Raw genomic sequence first — 10,973 nt, 5'->3', positions numbered from 1 at the left:
CTAACAAGAAATAAATTCTAAATGCAGAGATAGTCAATATTAAGATTCATTCGGTGCTAAGACAATATTACATGTTTCATCTTTAAACATCAATAACAGTGGCTCAAAATGGCAGTGGGACATACTAATTAATTTTTTATAAAATTGAGCCATAGATTTCTTAAAGTCAATAAATGCTACACAGATAAATATTTTATATGGAGTTGCTGGGACCTTGGAAAACTAGAATAACTGGGTTTGTGATGGTTAACTTCTTTGTCAACTTACAGGATTTAGAAACGCCTGAGAGAAACATCTCTATTCAGGTCTATGACAGGTATCTACAGAGCTTAAACCAAGGAAAAAAGAACTACCCTGGTGCAAGTGGCTCCAGGCTATAGGCTAGAGTCCCAGAGTAAGTATAAATGGAAAAAGAAAAGATACAGAGAGGGGAAACACAAGAAGAAAGCTGGATACTAGAACACATCTCTCCGGTTTTCTATCTGTGAATGCAGCATGATCAGCTGTCTTGTGACTTCCCCACCATGAGGGACTGTACCCCCCAAACAACGATCTCAAAAAATTCTTCATTCCTTAAGTTGCTATTATCTATTGTTTTGTTATGGCAACAAGAAAAGTAACAAACACCAGTTCTGTATTTAAAAGTCCCAACATAATTTATTCTACTAGCTTCTTTTTAAATTAAAATACTCTTACCAAAAAACTGTCCTAGGGACTGAATAGATGCCTTCATGGTTGGGAATATAGACTACTCTTACAAAGGACTCAGGTTCAATTCCCAGCACCCACATCCAGCAACCCAATACTGCCTGTGATGTCAATTCTAGGGGGTCTAGTGCCCTCTTCTGGGCTTCATAGGAAGCTACATGTGCACACATGATGCACATAAACTCACACAGCACAGCCACATACATATAAACAAATACAAATAAGTAAGTCATTAAAAACTACTCAACCAAATTTACTATGATGCAGCAGATCTCTCATTTTAAACGAATTCTTTTTTTGTGAGCTCATTTGTTTTTTTAACTTATAATCAAAAGAGAATATATATATATATATATATATATGTATATATATACACACACACATACACACACACACATATATATGTGTGTGTATATATGTGTATACACGTATATATATATATATATATATATATATATATATATATATATATATATAGAGAGAGAGAGAGAGAGAGAGAGAGTTGCAACAGGCTGACCTCTGTAGAAGAATATATAAATACACACTTGCTTCCAAAAACTTCACACACGGGGAGTGCTTTCCATGCATTAACTAATAAAGATCGTCTTCGAAACACATGTGAGTTCTCATTGGATGATTGCAGATCCTGATATGAGCAATTTGGAAATGAAAATGGATCTCCAGTGTGTCATTTGGTGAAAGAAGCTGGGGAGAGAGACTGAATCAGTGGTTTCTCCTCATTCACTCTTCCTGTGTGAGATGAGGATGGTAATTACGCTTGTCCCCAGAGAGTGTGAGCATTGCCCTTCTAAATCCCTGGCAATCTTGTGCTAGGTAACTGCCGGACTCTGATGCTCTGGAAACCACACTGTGCAGCCTTAATACATGAAGCTGCAAAGCTAGGTGGAGACAAGATGCATACTTCCTCCTTAGCAAATCGAAAGCCTTTCTAACTCAAAAAAAATCTCACAATGTCTTTTTCTTAGTTAGGGTTTCACTGCTGGAACCAAGGCAACTTTTTTTTTTTTTTTTTTAATAAGGACAACATTTAATTGGGGCTGGCTCACAGGTTCAGAGGTTCTGTCCATTATCATCAAAGAGGGAACATGGCAGCATCCAGGCAGGCATGGTGCAGGAGGAGCTGAGAGTTCTACATCTTCATCTGAAGACTGCTAGCAGAATATTGGTTTCCAGGCAGTTAGGACTCAGGTCTTAAAGCCCACGCCCACAGTGACACATCTACTCCAACAAGGCCACACCTCTTAATAGTGCCGCTACCTGGGCAGAGCATATTCAAACCATCGCAGTCTCTCAAAATATGCGGAAAGTATTGCAGAGAGTGTTTTCTTTATAAGATTCCAATCATTCCCTGACACCTGAAGCATGCTTCCACCACAACAGGAACAGGATGGGCTTATGAAGATCTGGCCTTCACCACCAGACTATATTATTGACTTTTCTCATTGCTGTAACAAAATGTTTGGCGGCAGCAGCGACGCAGGGCATGAAGCCTTTGGTTTGAGTCGTGGTTGGAGGTACAGTCTACCATGGTGCAGAAAGGCAGGCGTGTGAGGCAGACAGTCGGGATGGTGAGGAGGTACTCAGTCCTTTATTCCAATATCCCAGTCCGTGCTGTTGGCACTGCCCACGGTCAGCGAGCGGTCTTCCCTCCTCAGACACCTTTCCAGACACACCTACAGGACTGCTTCCTAAGACATACTAGACCCTGTAAAGCTGACACGATTAACTGTCACAAATACCTCATTGAATCCCACAAGGATCTTCTAAACTAATGTTTGCTCTCTATAAGCTTTCGAACCAGCGAACCTCTCACCGTCCTCTGCAACGGGAAGCCAAGCTGGATCCTTATCCTCAAAGGATCCTTTCCAAGCTGAAGGTTGAGTTTAAAATCTCCTACACACTCTCCTCTGCAACATATTAACATTCCTTTCTCTGTTACTCAAGCTTCCTATCCCCACCCCTTTGCTCTTAATGACCCTTTTTTAATCCAGCCAACTTCACACTACCTGAGTGAATGTGTGCATGTTTAATATCACTCGTGCCGTTTTTTTCCCGTTAGAGAACTCTTAAGAAATGCGCGCAGAAAAAAAAAAAGTGAACTAGTCAAACAAAGGACTGCTTGGTTTAGAATTCAGCGGACTTGGACTCAGGAGTCCTGAGTTCCGCGTCTGCTCTGGCTATTGGCTACTACACTGTCTATCCTCAATTCCGGGTTGCTTGCTTAAGAAGTTAAAATTCAAGGCCAACCAAACCCTTGTCAGATTTATGTGCAGCTTGTTCCAGGCGAGATTCGAGCCCTCCCCACCCCACCCCACCCCACTCCCACACACACCCTCCCCTTGCACCCCTCCCCCAGTGCCTAGTGGGTGAACCGGAACCACAGTGGATACGCCTTGGCAATTTGTTCTAAGTTAAAAAGCATTTCCACCTGATTCTCAGGCAGACTCACACGCCAGGCAAGGAAGGGTTCAGGGCGTGGGAGGCTTGCAGCACTGGCCACTGGCATAGTCCTTGGACTCTATTGGAATAGGGATTTCCCCATCCTCCAGACCTTCTGAATGTGCGTGGGCAAGTGTTCTATTACCAAACAACCAGTAGATCCTCTTCGGGAGCTTTGGTCGAGGCTATTTACAACCTACATACCTGGGCCCCACTTCCTGTGTTTACTTTGGAGTCCCGCCAGGGCAAAGGGCTCCTAGGAGCTCCTCAAGTTCTTACTGTGCATCCGAGCAAAGTGAAAGGTGTCCTGCATATTGCAGCCCTTGAGGGTTAAGCAATCACCTGAATTAAACTTGACCTTTGTAGGCTGTCCTGGGACCCTACGGCAGTTCCCCCATAGACAGCTTTCTAAGGGACAATGGGCCAAGGAGACAACCTCAGTCCCAGAGCTTTGGGTCACCAGCCCTGATTTTTTTTTTTTTTGCGAAGCTCCAGCTCCTCGTCCTGCAGCTAGCGGGCAGAGCCACCTTAGCCTAGCAGCAACCCCACCACCCCTCCCCATCCCGCCCCACCTTCTCGCTCCGCCCAACCCCGCCCTTGGCCCCGCCCCCCGTGACGTGCCGCAGCAGTCGCGAACATGCGCACTGAGGCCCCCCGCGCGCCGCTCCGCCTCGGCGCTGTCATTCTCCCCGGCGCGGCGGGCCAGTGCGGACTGCGGGTTCCCGCCCGGCGCGCGGGTGCTGGGACTGCTCCTCCGGGGCGGACTGGTGGCTCTGCAGCGCTCCGGAGCTTCTCGTGCGGGGACTCCGTGGTGTCGCATTCCCTCAGAGCCGGGAGACACGCACCCGCAGCTCCGAGCACAGCTCTCTCGGGGGCTGGCGGCCACGACGGCGTCTGCTCGGGTTCCCCCACGGTGCAGTCCGAGTTTCTGCGGCCGCCCCGGGGCACCCGGAGACTGCACCTCCCCCGGGCACGGCGCAACCGAGGCGACGAGGATCAGGCGGGTCCTGCGCCCGCTACCACTGCCCACCTCGGGCCAGCCGGGCTGGCTGCGTGCGGCGGAGTTGCAGCGCTTTTTTAGCGCACCGAAGCCCCAGAAGACCTCTGCCTCCTGCGAACCAGTAAGTTGACTGACTGTAGTTTCTGAAGTTTCAGGCAGCGTGGGACGGACAGGTTGGTTTTATTCCTGTGGTGCCAGGCCGAGGCTTTTACCTCCTGTGAGCCGAGCTGCGGCTGGAGGAAGGCGTACTGGACTGCAAAGGAGGGGGCATGGCATTCGAGGACTCAAGGCTGGAGTCCAGGGCTGGCTCCTGCCTCTCCCGAAAATGCCAGTTGGAAATGTGCTGGGGGAGACAGGTGCTCCGAGGGCATCTGGGCCGCCGCTAATTGCACATTCTGAGCTCCTTGGTTCTGCGCCGCGTGGGGTCAGGGACATCCGCCACCTCCATCTGAGGAAGCTCTGCCTGCATCCCCCTCGGAGGACTGACTGGCACAGGGATGGGAAGCTGAGACGTTGCTGCTCAGGCCTGCAGGGTTTTCAGCGCATCCCGCTTCACTCTTCCCTTAGGCAGAAGTTGCCAACCTCCCGTAATTGGAGCCTAGTCCTTTGGGGGGAAAACAACTTAGGTGTCAACTGAGTGTTTTGTGCTCCAAGGCAGAGAAAATGAGAAGAGTGCTCTGTATTTTCATTCATATGCTGTAAGAATGTGGGCAAGTCTCAAAGAAACAGGATTCAGAGGATGGCTGAGTTGTCAGCATCTCTTATGTAAGCCTCCTGGCTGGGTAACTTTGCATCTGCAGGGGCTGCAGCTGTGCCTCCTCCACTCACTCCATTTGTTTCAAGTCCTGCCTGAGCCGTATTTAATAAAAAACGTTGACATAATATAGCAGTTTGTAGTCAGAAACGGGGCGGTCTTTAAACTAGACTGTCTTCTCCTAATAGGGAGCATGGAAGGAAGAACTTGGTGTATTTTTTCAAGGCAGTTCAAGGAATTAGATACATAAATCATGCTTTAAAAATGCCATACACTGTACAGAGAACATGCACAGAACCCTCTTTCGAACACATCCCCTTTTGTTTTAGGAAAAGTGGAGATTGTTCGTGCCAGACAATTGTTGAGTCTGAAAGTTAAGTGCACTGCTGGGCTTAATTATCTTAATAGACAAAGAGCATGATTTATAGGTACCTACAGTGGCCTACTTTGAAGGGTAGAAATCTTTAACCTTCCGTTCTCAGCTGCCCCTGGAGATTTTTCTTTTAAGCAGAGCAGCGGATTGATGTTTAATACTTGAGGTGATTAAATTTGTAAAAGGAATTCTTTGAAATACCATACAGCCCTGATGTGTGGCAGATAGACAGTGTTACAAAGAAAGATATTTAGAGTACCAGCTTTGCATTAACCAAATAGCTCACATTGCAGCTGCCCTGTAAGATGCGTGTATCCCTAGATGGAAAGAAATAAGCACAGAGAAAAATATATACATGAATTTGGATTTGAAATAAAAACTCAGGGATGTGAGTCAATGTGAGATTTATTTAGGTGACCTTTAGAAAGAGGCGTGTAAGGGTTAAAGTGCTTCAGAGGGTACAACAAGATGAACTAACTAGTTACAGGCACCTGGTTTAAACATAATTTCTATTTGAAGGATTCTAAGGAAAAAAAAAGCTATTATTTTAAAGTTGAAAAGCTGGTCATCACATTGAAGTTCATAGGAGCATTGAGTGCTGATCCCTAGAAGAAATTTGGTCCGAGTATGGGCTTTAAAGGGACCAAGCTGTTGGCACTCTTGCTGGCTTTGAATCTGGGCAAGTTACCGAAATTCTGTGCCGGGTGTGTCTCCATCTGTAAAATAGGTGGGTGTAACTGTAGAACCTTCCTTGTTGGTTTGTGTGGGCTTAAGTGGAATCCTGATGAGAAGGTATTGAGCTGATGTCAAGGAGACTAGGCTGGCTTTGGGGAAAAAAAAAAATGTCATGCTGTGAAAGGAAATTTGTCTTGGATAAGCTGTAGACGTGGGACAGCTGTTGCTGGAGGTCAATCGAAGCAGTGCACATGTGTAATAGGAGAGAGGACAGAAGCACCCTGGCCACATGTTAATACTGGATTTACCGTCTCTGACCGTGCCTCCCTGAAGGCCTTCCATGGAGATGGCTTTGTCTTGGTGTTAGAGAGGAAGAAACTAAGGCCAAGTGAGAGCCAGTAGTAGAAATTAGAGCTGGCAGTTTAAACATGTCTGTTGAAATCTGTGTCCTTTGACCCTGCTGCCTCAACTTGCAAGCCATGTGGGTGGATAATCCTCTTTCTCCATGGGAAGCTTTATGTTTAAAGTTTCAAGTACGCGAACTGCTAGATAGCGCTCATAGCCCAGTTCTTCATGACCGGAAGCTATTATCACCGACCTCATTGTTGTTCAGTGCCAGGACCTGGTTGCAAACCCCGTTGAGTGCTGTTGTGAGAGAGATAACGGGGGTGTGTTTGCCTTCAGCTGAGACTGGACTCTCGTACTTTCTTTCTTCCCTGTTTATATATTCATAGATGTTTATATATTCATAGAACCAAGGAGAAAAGTTGGGTAACTCGATGCTTTAGATCGGTGGTTGGTGCTCACTATTCTGCCTCCCACCAGCCTGTGTAGTTGCTGTTAGTGGTCCACACACAAAAACAGCAGTAATCAGTCCGCACTGTCTCTGAGCATAGGCCGGTGGCCAAGGGAGCATTCCACTCAGGCAGAGAGATGGGCCGTTGCGCTACGTTGAACTCAGTGTTCTGACGTGGAAATCATTTATCCATCCCAGCTCTAGGCACACTTCTCTCCCTCTTGGGTTTAAAGCCGTAGGAAGCAGCTGTTGGGTGATTCTGTACAAGCTCTTTTGGTTTAAAAGTCTCCTTGGACTGTTGAGCATCTCCTCTGAGTTCTAGGGTGTAGGGTGGTTGAAGGCCACGGCACTTGGCACTTCGTAGTTTTCTTAGGTTCATCTGCATGCCATGGTGTTCTGGCCTTTGGTCTTGATCTTTTAGATACTAAAATCAACGAGTACAGGAAGCTCCTAGACAGCTGACTACCTACCCCAGATGAGTCAGTGTTTACTGAGACCCTCCTAGCTAAAAGACCTACCACTAAAAGGTACTCTAAGCTGGATGCTCACTGCTACCTGGCTGGTGTTCTGGGTCTCTATCCCCTCCTCCATCTCTCTCCCTCTCCTTCTCCCCCCACTTCTCCCTGCTCTGTCTCTGTCTCTCTGTCTCTCTGTCTCTCTCTCTCTCTCTCTCTCTCTCTGTGTGTGTGTGTGTGTGTGTGTGTGTGTGTGTGTATCTGTCTCTCTGTCTCTCCAAAGCTCCTCAACGCTGAGTTTCCAGTAGTGAGCTTCTGAGAGCCTCCGGAGGCACAATGCCACAACTGCAGTAAGCCAAAAAGAACTCCTGCCACCAACCGAATCCTCTCTGATACCCTCTGCTGATGTTTCAGTGCTCCTTTTCAAAGAATACAGGTGCCTGCTTAGCACTTGGATAGGAGAAGGCTCAGGCACATAATATGCAAATCAATTTTAATATGGATATAAGTGAGTGAAGGCCATTGACTCTTCTTCACTTTATATTTGAGGCGCTGAAGGTTGATTTTGGTCTTAACCTCATTCAGTGTATGGGGTGCCTTGGAAGTCTGCAGGGTTTGCAGCGTTCGGGGACTTGGGGTGGATTTGAGAGAAGACAGCCTTAAGTATGATTTATCTGACCACTTTTCTAGTCCCTACTGGTCATGCTTTCTGATAAGAGCTCCAGTGAATATTCGGCTGGGAGCCCTCACTGTGTGTTGGCTTCGCTGGCAACCTTCCGTACAATGTTTTCCTCTGCCCTGGCGCCAACCTTCTGGGTAGTTCCTACATTTGTAGTGCTTTTGCAGAAGTAGAGACTGGCCTAGAAAGGTCATGGGTCCAAGATTACGTGAGTAAGTTTTGTAAGAGAAAAAGTAGAGCTCAGAACTTTTCGGTATTCCTTATAGAGTATCCTCCTGCCTCTGGTTGCTCAGCTATTACCGTAAGTTCTGTAGTAGAGATGGACAATCTCAGGCTTTACAAACCTTCCATCCGCAGCGTGGATTGGCTAAATAAGAAGTACCATCTCTGTATTTTTTTGTCAAGGTAGAAGCTTAAGCTTAATTCATGTTAGAAATCAAAACCCACATTTCAACTTTGTGAAGGAGGAGGCCTGAAAGCCACGTTTTCCTCTGTAAGTGAGCGGCGTGAGCGCTTCCGGTGGGGTGACAAGGCAAACTTGCTTCATCTGTGCTTTGGGTCTGAGAGTTGCATCACTGGTCCTCCAACCAAGGAGAAGTCGAAAGGCCTGAGATTCTTCTCAAGTGATTTGTTAACGTCTACTTAAATCTAAAACTGTCCGAGCTCCAACAGCAGCACTCGTTATTTGTGGCACCATTGTGCTTTAAAGGAAATGCACCCACATGTCTAACGCGGAGGGGTCAAGTGTGTCCTCCCGGAACAAAGGCATGGCATGCAAGCTCCCATGTCTGTGGTGTAGCCTTCCCGACTCCAGTCCGGATAGAAAACAGAGACTCTAAAGCCATACTGTTAGATTCTCAGAACCCTTCTGTGAGATAATACCTCTGCGGGGGGGAGGGGGAGAGGACTGCAGAAGACAGACTCACTGCCTGGAGACTTGCCCAGCACTCGCTAGGCAAGCCCTCTGCCTGCCGCTGAGCTACATCCTCAGCCCCGTTGCCCCTCTTGATTTCCGCACTGGAACCAACATCATTTCGATGGTAATTTAAAAGTTAGTCAATCATCATAACATTCAGGTGTAGAATAGATAGCTCCTCTGTTCCTATGTTAGACTATAAAAGAGTGGATGAGTTTCAAACCAGCAAGTGATTAAAAACTTAGTTTAAAACTCTGCTTTCTCCTTTCTAAAAATAGACTGCTAGGGAACAGGAAATTTGACCTGACCTTGGCCTTTATTAAAACACAGAGCATTTGAGTCCCTGGGCGTTTTATGGAGTGGACTTGAAAGTTGCTGGCAATCTTTCATAAACCTCCAGGTGGCCCAGCCTAACATATCCTATCCACCCTTTATCTGCAAGTGATGAGCTTCACCTGTCTTCCTCAAAGGACTAAAGGTGTGAGTGTGTCGGCACGGTGTCACCTGTCCTCCTGCATAGCCAGCCTCGGGGCTGCACTGTGCAGTTAAGCTTCTCTGAATGGACTGTCTGCGGAATGGAGAGAGATAGGATGACTCCTCATGCATCTGGTTTCATGTGTTTATGACTGTCCATCACTGTTGGCTGCTTCGCCCACTCCAGTCCTTTACCCTAACGTGTACCCATTAGGGAAACATGGCGAAGTGACCCTGAAGCAACGCATGTTGTGAGCCAGGGGCAATAAAGCCACACAGCGCAGAGACTTACTATTAAAGAGAGGGCCAGTTGCTAACACAGCCTCTGTCCTCAGCACTTGGGAACTGTACTGAGTAGCCGCCTTATTTTATATGTGACATCTAAAAAGAGCCGTGAGCCTCTAATTCACGCTTAAGCAGCCGCCAGCAGCTTGGCTGTGTTTGCATCAAGTTTGTTGAGAACGATTCAGACATTTTTCAGATATGTATTTTAGGAGATGAGGTGTTAGGGATAAGCTACTCCATAAAAAATTGTCAAAGAAAAGACTTAATAAAAATAAATGAAAAATACAGGAATTAAAAAAAAAAAACAGAATGTGGCTTCTCTTCACAAAATGGTAGTTGGTACATGGTTTGGGGGGCTTGGGGTGCGTGGATGACATCACTGAGTTAGGTAGTAGACTGTAAAGCAGCAGCTCAGTCGATGTGGTTGGGAACGACTGATGTGTCAGATGTGGCTATGGAATTGGAAAGTAGAAGCTGGAGCCAGTTTGTGAAGTGACTTGGTGGCCAGACTTGGTCCTGCGGGTGAGAGTGAGCACTAGAGTTCTCTTGAGAGTCCTGGGGTTGAGTTCAGGGGGGCCTCACAAATTTGAGGTAAGCACTCAGTCACTGAGCTCTATCCCAGGGTTCCGCTCACTTTTTATTTCGAGACAGTGCTCACTCACTAAGTGGCTTGGGCCGGCCTTGAGTTCGGACGCAGCCCAAGTAATCCCCTTGCCTCAACCACAAGTTGATGGGATGACCTTCTAAGTACTGCCAGGCCTGACCTAGGCTGTCAGACAAGAACAAACGAACTAGGAGACAGAAAAGGGAAGCCGTTAAAGTCTGCGTTCAGACTGGTAAGGGTAGAGATGCTGAAGGCAGGAGGCGGGGGTTGGGGGGAAAGGAGGTGGCAGGGATGCCGAAGAGCCTCCCCAGATGGCCTCACTCAGATCACCGAAGAGATGCAGGTTCCATTGATGATGACAGTGAGCACAGAGGGTGGAGCGTTTCACGGGGGAAGGTAGCATGCTATGGATTTATGCAGAGTGAGGCACCAGAGGGACATCAGAACCTAGAGATGCTATGCAGACTATGGGCTTAAAATTCAAGGCAACCACAAGGTACGAATGGAGGTTTATCATCCATGTCCAGCTTATTAATGTATCTAGTCCATTGAGATATCTTGGCTATAATATGACTTTCACTTGTTTTCATAAAACGGGCTTCATTGTGCTGTAGAGAACCGAATACTTGAAATGGATGTTGAAGCTGCTGTCTGCCTGCGAGAGACTGTGTGGGATAAAAAAGTAAAGTCAAGGCCACGGTGGCACACGGATAGAAAAAGGAGATGGGATGGAAAGTTAACTGAGAGAAATTTCTGACAAAAAAAGATGACAGAAGCCAGGCGGTGGTAGCGCA

General features: G+C 47.0%; 1 protein-coding gene across 2 annotated transcripts in view; it reads left to right on the top strand.

Moving 5' to 3' along the window:
- Positions 1-3,846: 3,846 nt before the first annotated feature.
- The window catches only part of Pag1 (phosphoprotein membrane anchor with glycosphingolipid microdomains 1), a 149,495-nt gene continuing 142,368 nt past the window's right edge, over positions 3,847-10,973 (top strand). For both annotated transcript variants that reach the window (XM_031376333.1, XM_031376334.1), the window contains exon 1: positions 3,847-4,289. The gene's annotated coding sequence lies outside the window, so the exon portion shown is untranslated. The remainder of the gene's footprint in view (positions 4,290-10,973) is intronic.

Source organism: Mastomys coucha, unplaced genomic scaffold (assembly GCF_008632895.1).
Source record: "Mastomys coucha isolate ucsf_1 unplaced genomic scaffold, UCSF_Mcou_1 pScaffold17, whole genome shotgun sequence".
NCBI lineage: Eukaryota > Metazoa > Chordata > Mammalia > Rodentia > Muridae > Mastomys > Mastomys coucha.
The sequence above is the reverse complement of the archived record's forward strand: the minus strand, read 5'-3'. Positions and strand labels throughout refer to the sequence as shown.